We start from the raw sequence: 12,827 nt of genomic DNA, 5'->3' as shown, positions 1-12,827 counted from the left end.
CTGTTTCTATTTTGTGGAATAATTTGAGAAATACTGGCATTAACTCTTGATTGAAAGTCTGGTAGAGCCGGGCGGTGGTGGCGCAGCACTTGGGAGGCAGAGGCAGGCGGATTTCTGAGTTCGAGGCCAGCCTGGTCTACAGAGTGAGTTCCAGGACAGCCAGGACTACACAGAGAAACCCTGTCTCGAAAAACCAAAAAAAAAAAAAAAAAAAAAAAGAAAGTCTGGTAGATTTCTGTGCTAAAACCATATGGACCTTGGGGTTTTTTTTTTTTCTTTTTTCCTGTTTTTTTTTTTGTTGTTGTTGTTTTGTTTTTCTTTTTTGACTTTTACTTACTGTTTCCATTTTACTAGGAGTTATAGGTCTATTTAAATTGCTTCTCTGATCTTGATTAAACTTTGGTATATGGTATGTATCCAAAACCCTATCTATTTCTTTTACATTTTCCAATTTGGCAGAGTGTAGGTGTTTAAAGTATGGCCTTATGATTCCCTGGATTTCCTTGGTGTCCATTGTTATGTTCCCTTTTCATTTTTCATTTTGTTATTTTGTATCTTCTCTCTCTGCTACACCAAATACTCACGTCAACATTCTCAGTCTATGTCTTTTTATTGTGGAATTGAGACCACTGATATTGAGAGTCGTTAATGAACAGTGTTGATTTCTGTTGTTTTAGTTGTTCTAGTGTGTGTGTGTGTGTGTGTGTGTGGTGTTTCCCCTCTTTTAATTTGCTGGTCTGGAATTATTTATTTAGTTAACTTTACTGATTTTCTCAAAGAACTCACTGAATCTTTTGTGGTTTTTTGTTGTTGTTTTTGTTGTATTGATTTTAATCCTGATTTGATTATTTTTTGCCTTCTATTCCTGTTCTGTGTGATTTCTTCTTTTGTTATAGAGCTGTCAGGCGTGCTGTTAAGTTTCTAGTATGAGATTTGTCCAATTTTTTGAAATTTAGTGCTATGAACTTGCCTCTTAGAACTGCTTTCATGATGTCCCATATGTTTGTGCATGTTGTATATTCATTTTCTTTCAATTCTAGAAAGTCTTTAATTTCTTTCTTGATCCATTTTTCATTGAGTAGTGAGTTGTTCAGTTTCCATGAGTTTGTAATCTTTCTCTTGTTTCTGTTGTTGTTGGTATCCAATTTTAATCTGTGATAGTCAGATAGAATAAAGGGTGTTATTTCAATTTTCTTATATATGTTGAGATTTGCTTTGTGTCTGAGTATTTGGTCAATTTTGGAGAAATGTCCATGAGGTGCTGAGAAGAACATATATTCTTTTGTGCTTGGGTGGAATGTTCTATAGATATTTGTTAGGTTAATTTGGTTTACAGTGTCAGTTAACACTAGCATTTCTCTGTTTAGTTTTTGTTTGGAAGATCTGTCTATTGCTGAGAGAGGGGTATTAAAGTCTCCCACTATCAGTAGTAGGAGATTATGTAATACTGTTTCTTTTATATTTAGATACCCTTTGTTTGGTGTATAGATGTTAAGAATCACAAATGTCTTTTTGTTGGATTATTTTCTTTGATGAGAGTGTAGTGTCCTTCCCTATGTCTTCTGATTAGTTTTGGTTTGAAATCTATTTTGTCAGATATTAAAATGGCTACAGTAGCTTTCTTCTTCTTACATCTATTTGTTTGGAATATCTTTTCCTTCTTTTTATCCTGTGGTGATGTCTATACTTTATTCTGAGGTGTGTTTCATAGATGCAGAAGAAGGATGGATCATATTTTCACATCTGTTCTGTTAGACTGTGTGTTTTATTATTTTTTATTTTTTGAGTTGGGATTTTTCTGTGTAGTCCTGGAACTTGTTCTGTAGACCAGGATGGTCTCAAACTCAGAAATCTGTCTTCCTCTGCCTCCTGAGTGCTCAGATTAAAGGTGTGCATCACGATGCCAACTTTTTAAGTTTGTGTTCTTTTATTGGAGAATTGAGACCATTGATATTGAGAGGCAGAGACATTAATGAACAGTGTTTGGTGATTTCTGTTATTTTGTTGTTCTGGGGTGAGGTGTGTGTGTGTGTGTTCTCTCTGGTCTGGGATGATTTATTCCTTGTGTTTTCTTTAGGTTAGAGTTTTCCTTCTAGTGCCTTCAGTAGGGCTGGATTTATAGATAGATATTGCTTAAATTTGGTTTTATCATGGAATGTCTTATTGTCTCTATTATAATAGAAAGTTTTGCTGGGTATAGTAGCTTGGGCTAGCATCTATGGTCTCTTAGAGTCTGTAGAACATCTATCCAGGTCTTTCTGGGTTTTAGAATCTCCACAAAATTCAGGTATTATTCTTATAGGAATGCCTTTATATGATACTTGGTTTTCCCCTTGTAGCTTTTAACATTCTTTCTTACTTTTTATGTTTGGTGTTTTGATTATTATGTGCCAAGGAGAATTTCTTTTCAGGTCTAATTTATTTAGTTTTCTGTATGATTCTTGTACTTTGATAGGTGTCTCTTTTTTTGGGTTAGGAAAATTTTCCTCTATGATTTTGTTGAAAATATTTTTGTGCCTTTGACCCGGGTTTCTTCTCCTTCCCCTATTCCTATTATTCTTAGATTTTCTCTTTCCATGGTGTCCTAAATTTTCTAGATTTCTTGTGCCAGGAATTTGTTAGATTTAATGTTTTCTTTAACTGAGGTATCCAGGTTTTTCTCTCTCATATTTTCAGTGCCTGTCTCTCATTTCTTGTATTCTGTTTGTGAACTCTGTCTCTGACATTCCTCTTTGATTCCTAAATTTTTCATTTACAGATTTCTCTCATTTGAGTTTTACTTATTGCTTCTGTTTCTACTTTTACATCTCGAACTGTTTTATTTATTTCCTTCCACTGTTTGTTTGTGCTCTCATAGATTTCCTTAAGGAATTTATTAATTTTCTCTTTAAGGACCTCTGTCATTATTCATAAAGGGTATTTTAAGGTCTTTGTGTCGTACTTCAGCTATGTCATAATACTCAGGGCTGTAGTGGTGGGGTGCTGAACTCTAGTGGAGATATACTGTCCTGGGTATTATTGATTGTGTTTTTATGCCGGCATCTGGGGTTGGAAAGGTTATAATTCTAGGTGCTGATCTCTAGTCTTGTCTTTGTTGGGTGGGTGCTCTGTTCCTTTGTCTCCATCTCTGGATCACAGGAGGGTGTGGTGGCTGTTTGTTGCTTGGTAGGAAACTCTTCTAGGATCCTCTTAGGTGTAGTCACTGGGGGTTCCAGGTAAAAATGTGTTTTTAGGTATTGAGAGCAACACTTAAGAATGAGGATGGGTGGAGGTGAGGTGAGAAGGAGGGACTGGGAGGAGAGAAGGGAGGGAAAGCTCCTATTGGGATGTAAAATAAATTAATTAATAAACTAATATTAATTAATATTAATTAATTATTAATTTTATTAATTAATTAATTAATTAAAATGAGGATGGGCTAGGAGGGGTGGTGTTGAGGAGGTCCACAGAAAATAGAAAAGCAGGGTGTTCCATCAGGATCTGTTTAGCCCCCTGGCAATGGGGGCAGAGAGAGTGAGGAGAGGCCTCTGTCTGCTACAGAGCTGGATACAAACCTGGGGGACTGGGTATGAGCAGAGGAAGGAGATTAAAAATCTGAAGCTTGCTGCTAGCCTCACTGGCCTACTTGCTTGTCTGGCAGGCTTGTCTGGTGGGATCCCAGGGAGTGTTCTCTGGAGTTCTTGTTGGGATAAAACTATGAGTGGGGGGCGGGCAAGGAAGTTTGGATTTGGGGGAAGATCTGTGTGATCCACTAGAGGTAGGAGTAGAGGGGACTGGAAGCCGCAGCAGGTGGTCAACTGCAGAGCAAGGGATGAGACAGGAGGACTGCATTTCAAGGAGATCAGGAAGAGGTGAAGATCTGCAGTATGGCTGCCAGCTTCCCTGGTTCAAGTGCTGGATCCACACCCTTTCTGTCTCTTGTTAGAAGACAAACAGGTATCTATGGAAAAAATGATGATAAAACAAAATCGACATAACAAAAACAAACATCAGAACAGGACAAAACCAACCAAACAAGAAAAGGAACCGTAGAAAATGTATAAGAAACACATATAGATTAGAGACAGATACGTTCATATACACAGAAATCCCCTAAAACCCCCATAAAACTGGAAGCCCTAATATATAGGAAAAGGATCTATAAAGTTAAAAAAAAGTCCTTACTTAAAATTATGCGACAAAGAACCTTCAAAGATGCCGTTAAGTTCATTTTGTACTGGCCATCTAGTGCTGGGCACACATCCTACCCCTAAGAGTGGTTTGTTTCCCCATTGAGACTGCCTTGGAGAAAACCAGTTTTTCATTTGCAAGTGTCTATCAGTTGGAGACTGCTCCTGGGTTAGGGATGGGATGTCTGACACCTAGCACAGTGGCTAGCAGGACTTGAGCTTTTAAATTAAAATTAAAATTATTTTTCTAATAAACTAGATTTATTAGATTCCCTGTGATGGGTTAGCTCTGGCAGGTCATTGTGGCCTTGCTGTACTTCTTTCTCTCTCGGCCTGTAATTCTGTCTCGCCAGCTTCTATTGTTCACTCCTACCATCTGCTCTGTCTTGATCTGTCCCTGGCGCAGCCCTGTTCAGCTGGCGGTCCCCATGTAGGCGAGAGTCCCAACAGCCTCAAGTGTCCCAGTGCTTGCGATTTGCTGCCACTTCCCTGTTGAAGCACTGGCTGGTGCATGTCGCCAGCACTCAGAAACCATTTGCTTGGTTGGTGGCTGACAAATCACACTCCTGCTCCAACTTCTGTTTTTCTTTCTTGATGAGAAATACTTGGGCTTGGGAGATAGCTCAGTGCTTACCATGCAAGAGTGAGGAACTGAGTTCGATCTCCAGATTCCTGTAAAAAGCTGGGTGTGATGCTGCTCTTGAAATCTTAGTACTGGGGAAGTGGAGACAGGCAGACCCCTGGATCAGCCTACCTTAATTGAAGAGCCCATTGAAAAAAATGTTATCTCAAAAAACAAGGCGAGTGGCTTCTGAGGTACAACACCTGAGGTTGATGTCACACACACACACACACACACACACACACACACTCACATACACATAGATACACATTAACACATACTCATGCAGATGCATACACAGATTCACACTCCTGAACCCTTAAGCTCACACACATGCACATACCACACACACTCTCTTTCTCTCTCACACACACATACACACACTCATATACACATGCACACCCATTCATACACGTGCATACACAGATTCACACTCCTGAACACTTACACTAACACACATTCACACATACACACATGAATACATACATTCACACACACATGCACACATCCCCAAATACATACATACAATACATCCAAACACACACTCATAATACACTCCTAAATACACACGCTCATGCCCACATATACTCTCACACATGCTGATAAACACATACTCAGACACATATACCTCCTTGAACACATAAACTTATACACACATACACACACGCTTGGACACACTCATACACATACACATGCACTTGATCACATACATCCAAACATATACACTCACACACATGCACACACCTGAACACACATATACACATGCATAACATACACTCATACACATGCATACATACTCATACCCCTCTGAACACATACACTCACATACATGCACACACACATATACACAAGACACAAACACCCAAACATACACACTTGTACATACATGCAAGCATACAGGCATACATACATGCATATATACATATGCTCATAGTCATGCTTACACAGACTCACACATACCCCAATGCATGCACTCACATACATATGCATATACTTACATTTACTGACACACATACACCTGAACACACTCACACTTTCATTTTTCATTTTCTCTCCTTACTATGTATCTTATTTCCTGTGCTGGGGATTCAACCCTGGGCATGCTAGGGAATGTTTCACCACTCTGTCACATACCTAGCCTTCTTTTGTACTGTTTTTAATTATACAGATAACACATAGCTGTTGTAGAAAATTAGAACATGGAAATAAACTAAATGAAAAAAAAAGCAATTAAAAGTCTAAAAATCTCCCTTTGTTATTATTTGGATGAATTATTAACATTTTTTCTGTGCATATGTTTACTTTTTAAAATATAAAATGTGAAATGTTTTTGGGCCAACCATTGTAGCTCTTACTGTAATCCAGCACATGGAAGACTGAGGCTGGAGGATTGCCCATATGCTTGAAGTCAGCCTGTACACTGTGAGTTTCAGGAAAGCCTGGGCTACAGAGTGAAACCTCATCTCAAAAATGAAATGAAGTGATTACTTTTGCTCTTATTTTGTCACTCAACAAAGTCCTGAATTTTCTTCTGAAACGAGAGGTATTAATTGGTGATGTCATTTGAAATATTTATATTCATTCATTCATACAGGGCTATGCCATGCTTTCTTTTCTTTTTTTTTTATTTGTACATTTTTTTATTGGATGTTTTATTTACATTTCAGATGCCATCTCCTTTCCCCATTTCGCCTCCCTAGCAAACCCTTATCCCATCCCCCCTTCTCCTTTTTGCTTTTATAAAAAAATTTTTAATGTTAATCTAAGGCTTTATAAGTTTGGTAATGATCAATAACAAAATGCTCATACAATCAGAAGTGTAACCCAATACCCAACCTAGATATACCAACTACCTTTGACTGATGGAGACACGTGAACATCCGCCTCCATGTTCCCACCCCCCTCTTGTCACCTAGCTCCTCCTCTCCTTACTCCTCCTCTTCCTCTCCTTACTCCTCCCACCTTAGCTCCTCCTATATATCACCCTTCCTGTTAAACTTTTCTCTTAAAATACAATTAGAGCATAACTATACCAATTTGTAAGCCACACTTTCTTAATCAGTCCTGTATTGGGGGTCCCTTAGGTTCTTCCTAATTCATTACTATGCCAAACATCCTCACATATATCTGTCTTTTGCTTATCATTCATTCAGCAGTTTTATTTTGTCATTTTTTCCCCTAGTTGAGTGTCTCCTGCCTGCCAGGTTCTTTTCAAGGAGCTAGAGAAACAACAGGCAGATCTCTGAGTTTGAGATTAGCCTGGTTTACAAAGCAACTTATAGGACATCCAGGGCTCTATTGAAAAACACACAAACAAGCAAACTAACTAACTAACTAACTAACTAACTAACTAACTTACAATAACAAAGACGGGTGTCTCCAGAAGAACTCAGCCCACAGAATCAACTAAGCAGGGCTCAGAGGGGCTCACAAAGACTGAAGTGGCAGTCACGGAGCCTGCATGGGTCTGCACTAAGCCCTCTGTATACATGCTGTGGTTGTTTAGCTTGGGGTTTTATGTCCCTTACTCTTTTGTCTGCTTGTGGGACCCGTTTCCTCCTATTGGATTGCCTTGTCCAGCTTTGATAAGGTTTATCCTTAGTCTTACTGTATTTTGTTACGCTGTGTTTGGTGGATGTCCCTGGGAAGTCTGCCTGCTCTTTTCTGAAGAGAAACAGTGTGTGGGGGAGTGGATCTGGGGAAAAGATGGGGGGGTGCATCTAATGGAGGAGAGGAGGTAAGGGTGGCTGTGATCGGGATATATTGTATGAGAAAAAGTAAGAGAAAAAGAAAAAAGATGGGTGTCTTGCCTGACATATTGCCAAGGGTAGTCTTTAACTTGAGGCTCTGGTGACCCTCCTACTCTCCCATGCAGACGTATGGCACCATGCCTGGGTTTCCTCAGTGGCTTTTAATATATATTAGAAACTCCCTCCTAAAGACTAGATGGGCTTCTATTCCCAGCTGCAATAGTGAGTCTCTTATGCCTCCCATGCACACCATTATGCTGGAAGTCAGATCTGGATGCCTTGTGGCATATGTGTGCAGTGTGTCTTGGGCATGCATGCCCTGCTCACTGTCTTCCTATTTTTCTGAGTTCTTCTCTTGGTCACACCCTTGCCTTTTGGGATCAGCCTTCCTGTCTGGTCCCTTTGTGCTGTGTGGCTCCAGCTCATAGACCCTGGCTTCCTGCTTGGCACTGAGCAGGTCCTTGATTTTGACGTTCCCTGCAGATATTCTCTCATCAGCTCTGGCCCCATGCAGTGCTTCCTAGAGAGTCAGCCACTACACACTGGCCTCCAGTAGAAGACACAGACAGCCAGAGAGCACGAAGCTGGCAGGTCTCTGGGGCTCTGAGGCTGAAGGCAGTTTATCCTCCCTTTGCTTCTCTCATCCTTATTAATGGCTCTTCCTTGATCTCTTCTCAGGATGCCAGCCACCACTGGCAGTGAACCCCTGCCCTGGGCCTAAACCTTTCCCGGCAATGGGGTGTTCTTTGGCTCCTGAGGATTTGTTTATTTATTTGTGTATTTGAAGGGTGGAAACGGAAGGATCAGTCTGTACGACCACAGTAGAATAACATTTGGGACATCTGTCCAGTTTGGTGCGACCCCTGTCTGTGCATCTGTTCCTAATAGAAATAACCTTTTTTATATAACTCAGTTTCTTCAGTTCCATTGCTTAGAACAGAGGTAGACGTGAGAAACAGCTCGGGCTAATCACACTCCCTCTAGGAATGGGATCTGAGGTGGATTAAGAGATGCTGTAAGAACCTGAAGCAGACTCAGGAGGTTGAGACTAGCCTAGGCTACATTGGGAGATTTTGTCTCAGAAACAACAACAAAATAAAAACAATAAACTTGAAACAGGTAGAAACGGCTGGGGAGAATACAGAGAGGTGCAGAGAAGGAAGGCCTGCACAAAGAAGATATGCAGAGACACAGAGGAACTGCACACTCAGTGGCGGATCCCAGGGAGACACTGATGCCTCTATGCCCTGCTGCTTTAAGAAGAAAGTCTCCCTACTTTTTGCTTGAACTACCTCTATCACTTTCAGACAAGTGATCTTAAGTCATATGGTGCATGGGGCTAAATGGAAACCTGAACTTCTGTTTCCTCATCTTCATTGTGAGGACGGGACCCTCCTTTCAGGGTTGTCCACAGGGCCACATGCATTGTTTGCAGAGCTGAGAATGGACACCTGCCTTCGTTCAGCAGAACCTGTGTTCACCTGGCTACAGTGTTTTGAATATCACTTCTGATTATATGTGAAAGAACGCTTGTGTTAATGTTTATTACTTGTGACAAAAATAGCTGAGAAAAACAACGTAAAGCAAGTGTTTGGGCTCATGTTTCTCAACTTTTAGTCCATGGTCACTTGGCTCCATGTTCTGAATGTCTAGGGATGTAGAACATCATGGGGGAGGAAAGCCGCTCACTGCGTGATAGCCAGGAAGAGAGAGAGAAAGAGGAGAAGAATGAGGGAGAGAAGAGAAGGAAGATGGGATGGGGCGAGAAACACACACACACACACACACACACACACACACACATACACACACACACACACACACTATATGTATATGTATATGTATATGTATATGTATATGTATATGTATATGTATATGTATATGTATATGTATATGTATATGTATATGTATATATATATTGTGTGGGGGTGTAAAATATACTTATATAAATATCAGTATACATATATATGTATTTATACACTTTCAAAGGCACACTGTCAGTGATCTACATTCTCCAATTATACCTGTTTCTTTCTTACATCCAATCATCTATGAACTCAGCTCAATTCATTAACCCATTGACGAAATTATTACCCTTGTAATCAAATCACTTCTCAATAGTACCAGTGTGGGGACCAAGCCTTCAACACACGAGCCTTCTTGAGGGACATTTCATATCCAAACCATGACAACTGTTTTTCATATGTGTCTGGTATGTGAGCATGTATACATGTGCACATGTGTGTAGGTGCATGTGTGTGTAGGCCCGAGGTTATTGTAGTGTTTTCCTTGATTGTTCTTCACCATACACATTAAGGCAACATGTCTCTCAGAACCCAGAGTTCACTGTTTTGGATACTTTAGCTAGCTAGCTAGCTAGCTTTCTCCGTGGACTCTTTGTCTCTACCCCTTGAGCACTGGGATGTCAGGTGGGCCACTACACCTTCCTGTTGTCTAGATGAGTTCTGGGGACCAGTACTTTAATCTTCATACTTACATGGCAAATGCTTTACACAGTGAGCCACCTTTCCAGCCTCCTTAACAACTTTATAAACCTTAAAAATTGTATAGAAAGGCATGTATATGATATATATTAATATATTGGTTATATATCAGTTATATGTGTGTGTATATTTGTGTATGTGTGTATAATTCTCCTTCTCCCTATCTCCATACCCATTCTGACTTTCTCTGTACATTACACACCAGTAATTCCAGCACTGCAGAGGTGGAGGCAAGATCAGGAGTTAAAGGCCAGCCTAGGCTGTACACTGAGTTAGAGGACTGCATGGACCACACGAGACCTCATTCCAAAGCAAAGCAAAATTCAAACCAAATAAAACTGGAGTTGGGTGGCTAATATCTCTGTGTAGCTTAGGTGTGTAGAAAATACACCTGCTTGTGTGCTTCTAGTTGGTGCCAAAGGGCCAGGAAACAGGAGCCGGGAATCCTTTCAGATGTCCAATACCAGGCCATGGGAAGGAGTCAGGCGGGATCCTTCCTTGCTCTATCCTGTTTAGCTCTATGGTACTTCCATGTGGATGCCTGTCATTGCACCAGCAGGGATGAGAGGAAGGCAAGCTGGGCTTTATCAGAAAGGGGCTTGGAGCCAGCTTCTGTGTAGTCTTGTCTGTACAGATCACAGCTGCTCTGCTGACTTCTTTCTGAGATATTTCTCTGTTGAGGACCATGACCAAGGTAGAAACAGTCCCAGAATCAGCCCAACCCAGCCCAGCCCAGCCCAGCCCAGCCCAGCCCAGCCCAGCCCAGCCCAGCCCAGCCCAGCCCAGCCCAGCTTGCTTTTCCAGGTCTTAAGGGTTTGAAATGCTTCCTGTTATGCATGCCTTTGGTGACTGTAGCCTACAACGTTTAGCTAACTCAAACCTCCTGGCATTTCTTTACATCCCAGAAATTCATGGGGAGCAGTTGACAAGGGTGGAGGCCAGAGCAAAGAAGATCTCATTTTCTTACTAGTCACACAGAGGAGGGACGGCTGGGTAAGGGGTTACCGTAGAAGCACTGCTGATTTCCAGAACATCCGTGTTATCATTTGCAAATCACCTCACCTCACTGTCAGTTTCTCTATCTTTACCATGAGCAGGTTGAATTTTATAGCTTCCAAATTTTTTTGTCATGAATTGCATTATATAGTTTCTTGCAGTTAGTTCAATGTGCTAAGCCCAGTAGCTTTTAGCAGACAGATAGATGAAAGGCTCAGAAAGAGAAAAACAAAAACAAAACCACAACAATAAACAAATAAAAAAAGACCCACCTCGTTATGGAACTATCAACAAGGGAAAAATAACCACAGTGGAACAGAGAGAGATGAAGACTTTATCCATGTGTCTTGAAATCACTAATTTCATACTTGTATTCAGGGGATTCAGTGATGTCCATGCTGTCCCTGGCAGGAGGCTGAAAGTTAAAGGGGCACAGACAAGATTGCTTGAGGTGGGGAAGGGATTCCATTTTGGGACTTCTGTAGGCTAAGGATGTCTGTCCCTGGAAGTGTTCTTGGAAGTGAATACAAGCTGTGGCTGGAAGCAGATCTGTGTGTGCCTCCTGTGTGTACTTGAGAGAATCCCTTAGACTTCAAGTTCTTTGGCTTTTTAGCCATCAAATGGGGATCATGATGGCTCCTTTGGATATAGGTTTGGGGGTAAGGAGTAGCTGAGATCAGGAGAATCAGAACCTGGTATACAATGGTTGCCTTTTACTATCTCGAATTACAGCTTCATGCAGGCAGATGAGAACCCACTAAGGTGTTCTTTTTAGTTGAAGAGGTATAGGCCTTTCAAAACTATTTTACTTAAGCCTGGCAAAGGAGTGTACAACTATACTCCTAGCACCCACAAGTGTTGGTGGAGAATCAAGAGTTCAAGGTCATTCTCTGCTACAGTGTTTAAGGTTACTCTGGACTGCACGAGAACTCACCTCAAAAGAGCAAAAGAAGAGGCCTAAGATGGTTCAGAGAATAAGGCCAGCATGCTGGCCTGAGTTCAGTCCTAGGGCCTTACATGGTAGATAGAGAGAACTGCCCCATAAGCTGTCCTCTGATCTTTATACATGTCCTGTGACATGGGTACCCCTCCTCCCCACATACACATAGAATATATAAAGAAATGTGAAAAGCCCAACTCCACAAACAAACAGAAAATAAGGGTGTAGGGATAGCTCACTATGTAAGCATGGGGATTCACAGTTGGTCCTCTGCACCCATGTAAAAAGTATGTTATGGTGGCACACGTTTGTAATTTGTATCTAAGATAGATAGAGACAAACATAGGCTTACTGGCCAACCAGCCTAGCTTACTTGGTGAGCCCCAGGCTACTGAGAGATTCTGTCTCAAAATTCCAGCTAGATGGCTCCCTAGGCGGAATGATACCTGAGATTGTCCTTTAGTCTGCATAGGCATGCTCACGCATGCACGTCCGCGCCTGCACATGTAAACACATCCATATACATATGAACATAACATTTTCAAACTGGGCATGTAGCTCTTACTTGTAATGCCAACCCTTAAGAGGCTGTAGCAGGAGGATTACCATGATTTTGAGGCTAGTTTACACTATGAGTCTTAAGTCAGCCTGAGATTCAGAGATCCTGTCTTAAAACAAAACAAAACAAAATGACCACACACCTAACCTCGGGGGGGGGGGGGGAGGGGGGAGAGGTAACTATTTCCTAGAATGTGAGAGAGGGAAGGTAACTGCATCTCTCACCTGTGTGCTCTTCAGTGTGGATTTCTGAGTCCTGGTCCACAAGCTCATAGTTGTTGAGGTGAG

At 41.2% G+C, this 12,827-nt stretch overlaps 1 long non-coding RNA gene across 1 annotated transcript; it reads right to left on the bottom strand.

Moving 5' to 3' along the window:
• Positions 1-3,360: 3,360 nt before the first annotated feature.
• Positions 3,361-12,827, bottom strand: LOC117704152 (uncharacterized). Its single transcript, XR_004606216.2, has 3 exons — positions 12,765-12,827; positions 11,314-11,456; positions 3,361-3,940 (listed from the first exon to the last, which is right to left on the bottom strand). It is a non-coding gene; the product is annotated as an uncharacterized LOC117704152 (long non-coding RNA).

This window comes from Arvicanthis niloticus, chromosome 2, assembly GCF_011762505.2.
Source record: "Arvicanthis niloticus isolate mArvNil1 chromosome 2, mArvNil1.pat.X, whole genome shotgun sequence".
Lineage (NCBI taxonomy): Eukaryota > Metazoa > Chordata > Mammalia > Rodentia > Muridae > Arvicanthis > Arvicanthis niloticus.
The sequence above is the reverse complement of the archived record's forward strand: the minus strand, read 5'-3'. Positions and strand labels throughout refer to the sequence as shown.